The following is a 12,473-nucleotide window of genomic DNA, read 5'->3' as shown; positions in this document are numbered from 1 at the left end:
AAAGGGTATATCATTGGAAAGGGTAAAATTTTCATTGCTCCATCTATTTTTATAGAAAATATTTTATTAGTTAAGGGTTTGAAACATAACCTTCTTAGCATAAGTCAATTTTGTGATAAAGAATTTAAAGTTACATTTAAAGCATCTGTATGCATAATCACAAATCCTAAAGATAATAGCATTGTACTTGTAGGACAAAGGCAAAGAAATATTTACTTAGTAGATCTTCATGAGTTAGGCAAGAAAAATGGTTTATGCTTAATTACTAATGAAGAAAAGAAAATTGAAACTAGTTGGCTTTGGCATCGAAGATTAGGACATGCTAGTATGGAATTAATATCAAAACTAGTTAAGAAGGAATTAATAAAGGATGTGCCAAAATTGATTTTTGAAAAGGACAAAATATGTGGACCATGTTCATTGGGAAAACAAACTAAGTCATCTTTCAAATCGAAAAACGTAGTATCAACAACTAGACCATTTGAACTCATACACATGGATTTATTTGGACCTACTAGAACTACAAGTCTAGGAGGAAAGAAATATGGACTAGTTATTGTTGATGATTTTTCAAGGTATACATGGGTTTCATTTTTGGCACATAAGAATGAAGCATTTTCAGAATTTTTAAAACTATATAATAAAATCATAAATGAAAAGAAACTCACCTTAGTAGCCATTCGAAGTGATCATGGTACTGAATTTGAAAATCAACACTTCGAGAAATTTTGCACTAAAAATGGAATATCACATCAATTTTCAGCACCTAGAACGCCTCAACAAAATGGGGTTGTTGAAAGAAAAAATAGGACATTGGCAGAAATGGCACGCACAATGTTGTGCGAGTCAAATCTTCCAAAGTACTTTTAGGCTGAAGCTATAAACACCTCTTGCCATATTCTAAATCGAGTTTTAATACGACCTATAACTAAGAAAACTCCTTATGAACTTTGGAAGAATAAGAAACCAACTGCAAAATATTTTAAAGTGTTTGGATGTAGATGTTTTATCTTAAATAATGGCAAGGAGGACTTAAGTAAATTTGATGCCAAGTCAGATGAAGGTATCTTCTTAGGATACTCCACATCTAGCAAGGCATACAGAGTATTCAACAAAAGAACCTTAGTAGTAGAAGAGTCAGTCAATATTATATTTGATGAGTCTGATAGTGAGTCTGCTAGGAAAGAAAATACTATTGATGATGATACAGGAATTATCGACTTTGAAAAGTTGAAAATTGATGACGTGCCAAATCAAGATAAGGGAGATGATTGCGTGCCACCACAACCCCAAGACGTGCCAAAAGAATGGAGGTATGCACATGGACATCCTAAAGACTTAATCATTGGTGATCCATCTCAAGGGGTAAGAACTCGATCATCTCTTAGAAATTTAAATGATTATCTTGCTTTCGTTTCACAATTAGAACCTAAAACTTATGAAGAGGCTGAAAAAGATACTAACTGGATAAATGCCATGCAAGAGGAATTAAATCAATTTAAAAGAAGTAATGTATGGACATTAACTGAAAGACCAAAGCATAATTCAGTAATTGGAACAAAATGGGTATTTAGAAATAAATTAGATGAAAATGGATTAGTTATAAGGAATAAGGCTAGACTTGTAGCTAAGGGATACAATCAAGAAGAAGGAATAGATTTTGATGAGACATTTGCTCCTGTAGCTAGATTAGAGGCTATTAGATTGCTTCTGGCATTTGCATGTTTCATGGATTTTAAATTATATCAAATGGATGTGAAGAGTGCATTCTTAAATGGTATTATTGAGGAGGAAGTATATGTAGAACAACCTCCAGAATTTGAAAATCATGAATTGCCAAATCATGTGTTTAAACTACATAAGGCATTATATGGATTAAAGCAAGCACCTAGGGCTTGGTATGATCGACTAAGTAAATTTCTGCTTGAAAATGATTTTTGTAGAGGAAATGTAGATAAAACTTTATTCATCAAAAGAAGGGACAAAAATCTATTAGTGGTGCAAATATATGTAGATGACATAATCTTTGGTGCCACTAATGATACTCTATGCAAAGAATTCGCTGATTTAATGCATGGAGAATTTGAGATGAGTTTGATGGGAGAACTAAGCTTCTTTCTAGGATTACAAATCAAACAAACCAAAGAAGGCATTTTCATTCATCAAACTAAGTATACAAAGGAAATACTGAAGAAGTTTGGGAATGAAAATCATAAGGGAATTGGCACTCCAATGAATCCTACTAGTAAGCTAGACAAAGATAAAAAAGGAAAAAGTGTTGATATTAAGCTCTATAGAGGACTAATTGGATCCTTGCTCTATCTTACTGCTAGTAGACCCGACATTGTATTTAGTGTAGGGATATGTGCTAGATACCAATCGGATCCTAAGGAGTCACATTTAAGTGCTGTTAAGAGAATCCTTAGATACTTAAGAGGAACTACCACCATTGGATTATGGTACTCGAGAGACTCCTGTCTAGATTTGCTTGCATATTCAGATGCTGACTTTGTTGGATGCAAGTTAGATAGGAAGAGCACAAGTGGCACATGTCAATTCTTAGGAAATAACTTAGTATCATGGTTTAGTAAGAAGCAGAACTCAGTGGCACTGTCCACAGCTGAAGCTGAATACATAGCTGCTGGTAGTTGTTGTGCTCAAGTATTATGGCTCAAGCAACAACTAGAGGACTATGGAGTCAAACTAGATAATATTCCTATTAAGTGTGATAATACTAGTGCTATCAATCTCACTAAAAATCCAGTTCAGCACTCTAAAGCCAAACACATAGAAATAAGGTACCATTTTATTAGGGATCATGTGCAAAATGGAAATGTATGTATTGAGCATATATGCACGGAAAAACAATTGGCCGACATATTTACCAAACCATTGAGTGAAGATAGATTCTGTATGCTCAGGAGGGAATTAGGCATATGTGATCCTTTTTATTAAAGAAATATAAAAGGGAGATAGTAGTCTCATGATACATTCCTCTAATTTCAAAAATCCCATGAAACATGAGTCAAATTTGTTATCTATAGATTTCTTACTCATGTATCATTGTTCCATAAAGAGTTTATAAGGATTGGAAGCAAAGAAAACTTTTTAGAAGCAAAAAGAAAGAGAAAAGAAAATTTCTGCACTTGGGTCGACCCAACCCAGAACATGGGTCGACCCAACGTTGAGTCGACCCAAGAAAAATCTTGAGTCGACCCAACGTCGGGACCCCACTGTTAAAAGGGGGCCCGAGAGCACATCTAGGGCACTGTTTGCCCTTTGTCTTCTTCCGAAAAGACTAGCCCCCACTCTCCAATCTCCACTAAACTCCTCCAAACAGTAGATTTCCTAAGGATCTTGGAGAAATGGGACCCAAACGAGCCGTAGCCAAGAGATCCGGAAGAGTGACCCGGGTCCAACAAGAGGAAAGGCACCCTACCGAGCCTTCTCCCATGTCTCCAAGACGTGAGGCACGTGCGGAGGTCCCTCCTCCTCCTTCCCCCTCAGTGATCCTTGCAAGATTTGCGGGGAGGCCGGTTACTACCGGGAGAAGGATCCATTCGGAGTTTTTCAATCAAGAAGGGTTTCGGATTTGGGAATGGATCCAAAGACAAGGTTGGGAGTATCTTTGCTCCCTAGATGTGGTCATCTACCCCGGGTTGGTACAAGAGTTCTATGCCTTCCTCAAGACTGGTATGGGAGGGCTTGTGTCGGAAGTTTGAGGGGTTCGGATCCGTGTATCCGAGGAGAGCTTGAGTGAGTTACTACACCTACCCTGCATAGGAGCCACTCCGGAGAGGCCAGAAGACAAAATGAGAGCTCTGCAATTGATCATGGAAAACGAAAACTTCGATTTTTCTCAGAAGGTAATAGCTAGTTCTCTTTCCGCTGAGATGAGGTTATTGCTCAATATGATAAATAGGATTTTATTTCCGAAGATCGGGAGATTTGATCTCATCTCAGAGCGAGATCTAGCAGTTATGGAGTGTATGATTCGGGGGACTCCTCTAAATCTTTCGGCTATGATATTAAGGCAGATGAGGAAGGTGATGTGCAGCAACAGGGTTTCACTACCTTATGGTATGATACTTACATTGATCTTCCGTCAGCATGGTTTACCTCTTGAGGAGGAGGCATCCAAGAGTCTGCATCACACGGACACGTACACTGCACGGACACTCATACGCATGGGATATGCGAAAGTGAACGGGCAGTGGATTCACACCGGTGCAGGCATTCAGGGTGAGGCACCAGAGGGAGAGTTACCAGAGGATGAGGATGAGGAGCCTATGGATCATCCTACTGCACCCTCAGAGACTGGACCATCGTCATCCGCTCCTCCGACAGATATGGATGACTTCTGGAGCAGGATGACAGAGCTCATGACAGCTCAGGCGAGGACTATTACTGACGGGCTCACGAGCCGATTGGACGCCCGGTTGGATGTCATGTCTGCTGAGATCAGTGATCTGAGGCAGCAGATAGGAGCACTCCGGAGAGAGAGAGAGAGACACATGGACCATCTGTGCCACAGGCTGCTGAGTCAGAGATATCGGCACAGAGTCATCCCGCTCGTCGTGCTCCATGCCAGACACAGTCTCACCAGGCTCGACCTCCCCTCGCCACGTATGCTAGGAGGATGAGGACTAGATCCCAGCCATTAGATTCCCCCTAGGCTGATCTTAGCGTCTATGTTTAGAGCCTAGGCTAGATATCTAGTTCTCACATGTATCTTGCTTTTCTCCTATGTATCTTGTTTTTATCTTATGTATCTTTAAATCTTGATTAAGGAACATTGTATCTGTCTTTGTTTTTGACATGAATGTATGAAAATGTTCCTATTTTGATCAATGAAGTTTGAAGTTTATTATTTATTGCATCTTTTCCCATATATATATTTTTGATGATAACAAAAAGGGGGAGAAGAAAAGAAAGAGTATTTAAGAAAAGAAAGAGTATTAAGAAAAGAAAGAGTATTCAATTTAAGTAAAGAAAGAGTATTTTATTTAAGAAGTAAAGAAAAAGTATTAATTTTGGGAGAAGTAAAGATATATAACAAAAAGGGGAGAAATAAAGATAAAAGTTATATAAAGAAAAGAGAAATAAATGGGCAAACAAATTGAAAATCATATAAGAAAGCTTATACATCTAAGGGGGAGCAATTTGTAACAATGAAATTGACTAAATCAAAAATTTCCATCAAAGTTCAGAATTTGGCACATATAAATTCAGAATTTGGCACGCACCTCTCGCACCTCGATACATAACCTGAAACTCAGAGTTTATCTCAAATTTTTGAAGTTTCATTGCTAATGAATTATAAATGAAAGGGGGAGCAATTCAAAAAGTCAAATTGGCAACATTTGAATGATATAGGGGGAGATTTCACAAGTATATATGAAAAGCTGAAATTCAGCAATTTAATCCCTTTTATAAACTGATTTTAAAGACAAGTATCAATAGACTTATACTCTTTATTTTGTAATCATCAAAAAGGGGGAGATTGAGGATGATAGTGTTATTTTGATGATTAACAAGCAATTATCTAGAGTATGCTATAAGTTAAATTGATACTTCATTTATAAGTTCATTACTCTCAGTATATTTGGTTAATTGAAAATAGATACATGACCTTGTTCATTTGAATGAATCTAACCTTGAGAATGCAGCAAAGTGTGGATTGAGTCGACCCAAAGGTTGATTGGGTCGACCCCGGCACATCAAGAAATCATTCGGCACACTCCTGCAAAAATGGCACAAATGAACAGTGAGTTGGGTCGACCCAAGGTAAGCATGAGTCGACCCAACCTTGAAGAACCTCAAAAACACAACTGAAGAATGCTCTCTGGATTTACTGAGAGGGTCGACCCAAACAGTGGTTGAGTCGACCCAAGCTTGAGTCCACCCAAACTCTGAGAGGGTCGACCCAAAGGCAAGACAGAAAGACAGACAGAAAATGGTTCTCTGGAATTACTGAGAGGGTCGACCCAAGAAGAAGTTGAGTCGACCCAAGTGGACTTTGAGTCGACCCAAAGAATGGTTGGGTCGACCCATGAGAAGGAAGGCTGAAATTGAAGTTTCTGTGGTTTCTGAGAGGGTCGACCCAAGGAATGTTTGAGTCGACCCAAGGCAAAGTTGGGTCGACCCAAGGACAGGTTGAGCCGACCCAAACACGGGCTGAACAGTAACGGCTAGTTCTGCAACTGTACTTTTTGTCCTTCCCAAGGTGAGTAACGGCTAGTTTTTCAAATCTAACCATTGGGACTTGTCCTAAGAAGGTGGGAAGCTATTTAAAGGGGCACTATTCATCAGAGAGAACAACTTTTTTTAAGTGGAATATCAAAGAGTACCCAAGAATACAAAAGTGCCCTAATCTTCTTCATCAAGAGCTTCATTCAAGAATCAAAGAAAGGGATTGAGCAGATTCAAAGAGGCATCAAGAGCTCCATCCCCCCTTAAAGAGTGAAGCATCCTTGACAAAGAAGAGCAAAGCGACTTCAAAGCGATAAATACTTTCTAACTCTTCCTTGTAGCTTATATTGTTACATTTGCTCATTTAGGAGTTTGAATCTTTCCTTTTGTTTATTAAACACTTTGTAAAGGTTCGTTGGTGAGCCCGCAAAACCAACAAAGGTTTTTGGTGAACCCGAAAAACCAAAGTGCAAAGGTTCGTTGGTGAGCCCGCAAAACCAACAAAGGTTTTTGGTGAACCCGGAAAACCAAAGTGTAAAGGTTAGTTGGTGAGCCCGCAAAACCAACAAAGGTTTTTGGTGAACCCGGAAAACCAAAGTGTATAGGTTCGTTGGTGAGCCCGTAAAACCAACAAAGGTTTTTGGATTGTGAGCCCGGAAAACAATCCAACTGTAATCCGCGAGATTATAGTGAATTCCCAAGGGGACGCTTGGGGAGTGGACGTAGGTGCTAAGGAGAGCACCGAACCACTATATATTGTTGTGTTTGTGTTGTGCTTGTGTTTTCATTTACTCTTGCATCATCTTCTACTCTTGCGTTAGTTTAACTCACTCAAATAGCTTAAGAAAGCATCCACCGCACTTAATTAAGAAAACGTTTAAAGCACCAAAATTTAGAAGAAACCAATTCACCCCCCCCCCTCTTGGCTTGTCACCTTGGGCAACAGTGGCTATTTAAGCCATCCCCCACGGAAACTAGCTGTTAGACACCTTTTTCTGCCCGTTCTGCACACTCTGCACAACCTGACAATGTGTCCGTTGGGGTCGGAGTCGACTCGCGCGATCAGGAGTCGACTCGGCTGTAGCGGGAGTCGACTCATGCTTTTCTGGAGTCGACTCGGCAACTGTTCCGGATTTGAATTAAAGTAGCTTCTTCGACTGGGAGTCGACTCGTCTTGACCCGGAGTCGACTCGCCAACTTCTGGAGCTGACTTGGCATTTTCAGAGTCGGCTCCTCCCATGAAATCCGTAGATCAACTTTTCAATTTGATCCGCTCGAGTCGACTCGACAATCCTGGGAGTCGACTCGGCGCTCAGAGCCCGAACTCCCGATCTTCTGTCTTTTGGCTCGTCCAGTCTTGGAGTCGACTCGAACTTCCCCGGAGTCGACTCGGCTCTCAGTTTCCGAAACTTAGTCTTCTGCCTTTTTGGTGTACCGCTGCCTTGGAGTCGACTCGAGCTGTCTGGGAGTCGACTCGGCTCTTAGAGACAACAAATTGATCTTCTGTCTTTTTGGGTCGCGCTGTCTTGGAGTCGACTCGCGTATTGCGGGAGTCGACTCGAATCTCAGAGTCCGAAAATGGTTCTCTGACTTTTGCCTTGTGTTCCACTGAGAGTCGACTCTCACTTTTTTGGAGTCGACCTACCAACCATCGGAGTCGACTCGCGTTCCACAGGAGTCGACTCAAATCTCAGGGTCGAAAAAAAACGCTCTTTGACTTTTCTGTCTGTAGCTTCTTGGAGTCGACTCATATTACTCCGGAGTCGACTCGGTAAGCATTGGAGTCGACTCGCGCACTTCAGGAGTCGACTCGCTGACAGGCTTTGAGTTGATGCTTTCTGTTCGTCTGTCTGTTCTCAGTCGGAGTCGACTCGTACTGGTCTGGAGTCGACTCGAGCCCGTGCCAGTGATTCTGATACGCTTGGAGTCGACTCGTAATATCCTGGAGTCGACTCAAGTCTCAGACTTTGGTTCAAACTGACTTCATACCTTATCCAAAATATCTTGAACCAAGTCTAGAAACACTTAGATACGATTTTCACTGAAACACTTAATTGAATTTATTAGTAAACATAAGATATACTCAAATGCTTTGAGCTCATCAAAATCAAATAGGAGTTTTAATCAATCACTCCACAACCGTTCACTTTCCAGCGCATCCATCTCATCCTCCCGTGAGGTCTCCAAGCATCTCGTGCGTCCCAGCTTCCGTGCACAATCTCAAGATCTCGCGTTCAAGGCCTAGCTCTTCCGAGCTCCTCACAAACACACGCCTGTTCCGCATCTCCTCTCTTCCAATCCATCTGCCTCTTCCACGTTGGATCCACTCGCGCGTAATCTCCCAGCAGAAGTTCCAGCCACATCAGCCTTCCCAGACCCCGTCCGCATCCACAGCTTCTCCCAACGTCTTGATCTTACGGTTCAGCTCGCAGGCATATCAACCGATCCCGAGCATCTCCACGCTCCAGCACTCTTGAAGATTAAGCTTCCGAGTCAACGTTTGCATCATCCCAAGCGCCAGCAGTCCAGCATCATCCGCGTCCAGCTCTCAGCGTGATTCTCCCGCATCCATGAGCCAGCAAAGATCCCGCTTCATCCGCACGTTACAAGCTGCGATCAACTGTTCTTGATCAACCTCCTAGCTCTCGGAATTCACGATCAGATCTCCCTGATTCCCGACTTCATTCCTCGATCGGCCTTCTTCCCTTTCCATCTCAGCCGTCCACGCCCCAGCAAAGATCCTTTTCTTCCGCGCCTCGCAGCATCCCAACAAGCCTCCCGCGATGCAAGCGATCGCAATAAGCTCCCGAGCGTCTCCGTGCATCCATTTGAAGAAGATCAGGATCTCACGCATCTCAGGCGCTTCATCTTCAGCGTCCACGTGTAATATTCCGAATCCCATGCGCGTAACAGAGGCAATGGGGGGATGAAGTCGTATGGGAGGATATATATATATCATCATCTTCCTCAGCTGAAGGGGATCTGATTTTTTTTTGAAGAAACAGAAAGCCTCAGCCGGCTATTCAAAGAAAGAAAAAAAAAAAGGGGGAAACAGAGGCTCTGTTTCCAAAAAGAATAGAAAAAAGAAAAGAAAAGAGGGGAGTTTTCTTTTATGTTAATGGAGGGCTGATTTCTTAGGTGAAGGATGATGGAGGAACCTTTGATGTCTTATTTTTTTTCAAGTAAATTCTAAATATTTGATCTCTTTGATTTACATCTATTAATATATTTTTGATTCTTGCATGCTTATCTATGAGATAGATCTTTTATGGTTTATATTCCTTGATTCATGGATTGTTTCGATGTTTGATTTGTTGTAGACGTAATCGGTACGATAAATACTTAGATCTTGAATTCATGTTTTCAAATTGTATACTCTATGATTAGAACTATTCTATCTGATTAATCTTTAATCAAGAATCGCAGAATTTAATTGTTGAAAATAATATCATCGAAGGGGATTCTAGATCCCTACACCATCTTAATCTATCTAAATTTCGATTCTCTGTTTACTGATTTATTTTCTATTTGCAAAACATCATCTTAATCCACAAATTTATTGAATTAATTAATCTAAAATTATATTAAATAATCTCATATATATTTCGTTCCCTGAGGATTCGACCTCGGACTCTCGAGAATTTACTACTTGTGCGATTCTCCTGCACTTGGGAGATTAGTTTCGCGAAAGCATTTTTGCGAACGCGTCAAAAACTCCCTCCACCATGCTTCCTGTTCTCGTCAAGCACCTCCGAGTTCTCAAAGAAAAGGGACCATTTGTGAAATAAGTCATTCTATAGATCTGTCTAGCAAGGTAGATGCATTGTCCCATAAGATTGACCAACTGATGATTAGTGGGCATTTCATTAACTCTTCCCAAGCACAAGTGTGTACTATCTGTTCTAGCCCATCCCACCCTATTCATGAGTGCCCCTCAGCACTCCAATTTCCCGAACTCGTGCAAGAACACATCAATGCTGCTCAAACCCAGCCCAGACCGGGTAATGACCCATTTTCCAATACATATAACTCAGGATGGCAGAATCATCCAAACTTTTCTTGAAAGCAGCAAGCTTCGAATACTGCCCAACCCTACTCCCAAAATTTTCAAAATCCTCAAAATTTTCAAACCTCACAAAATATTCATCCCTACCGTCCCTCGACTCAATTTCAACACACTCCTCCTCCACCCCAAAGAAACACAGCCTTTGAGGAGAAAGTGTTGAACGCCTTTCAAGGTTTGAAAACCATTACACAATTGGTGCACTCTCACACGCAATCCATCGCCAAGCTAGAATTTCAAATGGGGCAACTAGCTAATGCACTGAACAAGCGAGAGGAAGGAAAGCTTCCAAGCCAACCACTAAGTAATCCTAAGGGACAATACATGGCTCAAGAAAATCAACTAAATGCAATTCATCAGGAACAAGTCAATGCTTTGACTACCCTAAGGAGTGGACGTGTAGTAGACAATAAGATTGAGAAAGATAACAATAAGGAAGGTGAAGAAGAGGATAGACATGTGTCGAATGAAAATCTAAAACCTTCTTCTTCTTCAGCTAGTCCACCTTCTGCCAAAACTCACATCCCAAAGGCCCCATTTCCTGAAGCTCTTAATTCACCCTCTCCCTTTGACAGAAAGGAAACTTCACTAGAGGAGATGATGGAGGTTTTCAAACAAGTTAAAATCAACCTTCCACTTCTTGATGCTATTAGACAAGTTTCCTCCTATGCCAAATTTTTCAAAGACCTTTGTACCCAAAAGCGCAAATCTAGGACACATGTGCCTAGAAAGGTCTTCCTAACTGAGCAAGTGAGTTCTATTCTCCAACACAACATCCCTCCGAAATTCAAAGATCCTGGTGCTCCCACCATCTCCTGTATCTTAGGAAGTAATTTCATTGATCGAGCACTCTTAGATCTTGGGGCAAGTGTCAACCTTTTACCTTATTCAGTTTATGAGAAACTTGGATTAGGTGAGTTAAAACCAACCTCGGTATCCCTTCAATTGGCTGATCGATCTGTAAAAACACCACGTGGGATAATTGAAGATATTCTTGTCAAGGTAGACAAATTCTATTTTTCAGCAGATTTCATCGTCCTTGATATGGAACATGAACCCAATCCTAAGAAACAAATCCCCGTGATGCTTGGGTGCCCCTTTTTAGTAATAGCCAATGCATGCATCAATTGTAGAATGGGGGTAATGAACATATCATTTGGAAACATTAAGGTAAAATTAAATGTGTTCAATGCGGCCGACCAACCCGCGAGGGAAGTTGAGTGTTTTATAATAGACAAAATAGATGACCTCATAGAAGGAGATGCAAAAACTACCTCACTGTGTCTGGCTGAAGACAATAAACTTAGCACTTGTTGGGAGGCAACCCAATTTTCTTAGATTTCTTTAACATTGAGGACAATGTTAGATTTAGGTTTGGGGGTATTTTTAAGTATTTTTAAGCATTTTTTGTTTTCTTTGCATCTCTTGCATTCGTTTTCACTTCACAATGCCAGGTTTAGGTTTGGGGGTCTTCATCTGGATTTTTATGAAAAAAAAACTTTTAGAAAAAAAATGTGTTCATTTTCATTCTTATTAAAAATAATAATAATAATAATAATAATAATAATAAAATTAAAAAAAAGAAAAAAAAGAGAGGTTTTAAAACCTAATTTCTATACATTAATGCGAGAATGATAAACACACAAGGTATATACAATCTAAAAAGCCCAATGACTAGTCGAAAGTAATGCAAAATTGAGTTCTTTTTATTAAGTTTCTCTTAGTGAGTTGTAAGCTAATTAATTGGAATTTCACTACACACTGGCCGACTCTTCTAAGGTCTAAGCTCGACATTATGTTGAGAGTATGGTAGCAACCTTGGACCCTGATGAATTATACTTATCTAATCCAAAAAAAAAAGAAAAAAAAATCATCAATAAAAATGGATTTAGTCAGGAACATCGAAAAGGGCTACCTATTGTCAAAGGTCAAGTGGGCTTATGATGAGGACTCCGAGCATAAGTCCGTAGGGGAGTCTTGATGCCCGACACCTTATGCCAACCGGTGTGAGAGTTGTCGACTGATTGCTCGTTACACGGAGAAATCACCACAGGAGTAAAAGTGCACAATTTACATATCTTTCTTGAAAAAAATAAAAAAAAACACGCTGTATTAACCTTGAAAAAGATAATAGTGTGAAAGCCATCATTGTAAAAATTCGAGTAAACTGGAATATTACAGATAAAGCCCGTGAGGTACTAAAGTAAACAGCCATAAC

Source organism: Phoenix dactylifera, chromosome 18 (genome assembly GCF_051530095.1).
Source record: "Phoenix dactylifera cultivar Ajwa chromosome 18, Ajwa_hap1_PhDact_Kaust_v1.1, whole genome shotgun sequence".
NCBI lineage: Eukaryota > Viridiplantae > Streptophyta > Magnoliopsida > Arecales > Arecaceae > Phoenix > Phoenix dactylifera.
This window is presented reverse-complemented; position numbering follows the sequence as displayed.